The sequence below is a fragment of the Chinchilla lanigera genome, unplaced genomic scaffold (assembly GCF_000276665.1).
Source record: "Chinchilla lanigera isolate Chin_1 unplaced genomic scaffold, ChiLan1.0 scaffold00133, whole genome shotgun sequence".
NCBI classification, from domain to species: domain Eukaryota; kingdom Metazoa; phylum Chordata; class Mammalia; order Rodentia; family Chinchillidae; genus Chinchilla; species Chinchilla lanigera.
Window position 1 is genome coordinate 3,748,829 of NW_004955534.1, and position 2,124 is coordinate 3,750,952.

Here is a 2,124-nt window from a genome sequence, read left to right on the forward strand (position 1 = left end):
AGTTCCTTGATCACCAAGGCTGACACTAAGCTGGCTCACTCTTGAGTCTCACAGATACAAGTCACACAGGCCAACACCACAGTTGACACTGATGCAGACCACAGCACACGTCCATTCTGCTGCAGGAAGCATCTGTGCCTGGTGCTGCAACAGGTCCAGAGGCTGCATCTGTGCACGCTGCCCAGGTACATCTGTGCTACGTGAGGTTGGTGTGCACCTCCTTGGCCACCAAGGCTGATGCTAAGCTCAGCCCCCACTGAAACTCGCAGATGCAGGGACCTGAGTTGTGTGCAGCTGCGGGGGATACCACAGGTCCATGCCAAGACTAGCAGGAACTCAGGCAGAAACTCAAGTCTGCCTACTGCTGTGCAGTTCTCCAGCTGGTGCCAGGGAAAGTCTAAGGGCTCTCAGCTCTGGCCTACACACAGGGGCTTTGGTCTCTGCCTGGCACTGAGTCTTGCTGCAGTAGGCCCTGCACTGAACTCCCAGACAAATTCCTGTGCTGGCCTCAGTGTCCTGCTACCCAGCGGTGGGAGTCCAGCTCCCCCGGTGCTACCTGAGGCAGGGGAGGCAGGATGGAAGCAGTGAGCTTCTTGCCTACTGTGCTTCCAGCAGTTCAGTCTGTGCATTTTGCTATGGGGCTGGGAGTTGTGGGGCTACACCTGGGACCAGAGTTCACCTTGGCAGGATCTCTACTGGGTTTGAAGTTTAAGGCCTGGACTCAATTTCTCTTCCTCTTCCAAGTGGGACGTATGTCTGTTCCCACTGCTTGCAGTTGGAGGAGAGGTGGCACCACCAGCTCTTTCCTTTCTGCATTCTTCAAACTCAATACAGCTCTTTTATGGTCCCTCACCTGGCTCATTCATCTATTGTAAAAGTAGTTTTGCCCATCTGCAGGGAAGCTATTGCCACTGAAATACCTCAGCCACCATCTTGCTTGTTTCCCTCCTCAGATGAGACTTTTGCTTCCTGAAGCCATTTCTTAATCAATAAAACAGAAGGGAATTGAACTGGATGGATGCGCTATGAATTATCCTTAAAAGTAATTGCTTAGTAGTGTTATTAATACTGTTATGTACCTAGGAATTTTGATGATTTCAATTTTCAGGGAATGATTTGATTTTCTCATTGGCTATATGGATGCCCCAAAATGATCGAAGCAGTTAATTCAAGTTTTCAAGAGAAAGCAAATAAAAGTTATGGCATGAGCGAGGATTTGGGTTTTTGAACTGGAATTTAATGTGTGAAATCTTGTAGAAATGATGCAGAGTACTCAGTAAAGGGTTGTTGGTTAGTTGATTTGATTTAAAATAGAGAAATCTGTGAATGCCAATACTAACACACTCTCAGGAAGGACTTTTACCATCAAATAGCTTACAATCAGGCCCATTAAAAATGTTAACTATTCAATGTCCTCTACATCTCTTTTTCATATACTAGATTGGAGTAGTTTAGCTGTTCTGGCAATCTGCTGCAGAAATCATGATATTAACCTGCCAGATGAAAGTATATATCATTTTATTGAAGAAAGAAATATATGTGGTATCAGTAGTTAGGAATATGATGATGGGTAAAAGCAATATATATAGATGAAATGGCAATGGAATACTATGAACCAGAACATATGTATTCTTGTTAAATGATTTGAAATCTATTTTCTGGGCTCTTTCTAAAATGTGGAACATTTCACATACATGTAGCCCAGAAAAAGGCAACTCAATAAAAATTGGGAAAACACTTAAACAGCCACTTCACTAAAAATGGTACATGTATAATAAGTAAGCACATACAACTATTCAACACATTACAGGAAAAGTAAATTAGAAACACAAAGCAATACCACTACAGATTTAACAGAATGGTTCATAATAAAGCATTGGGATTGGTTGTGGTTCCACATGCATGCAATTACAATGACTCAGCCCCCGCGCCTTGCGCCCAGGCAGCGAGTTCTCCGGGAGCGGCAGGGCTCCTGGGTCCGAAAGAGGGCCAGACTCATACCAACGCGATTCCCAGCCGAAAAGCGCCCAAAGAGCCAGGTAGGCCCCACCCAATCCCAGAGGCCAGGACGCGAGAACAAAGACCCCGGTGACACTGCAGACTGAGTTTCTAGGCGCAGGGAGG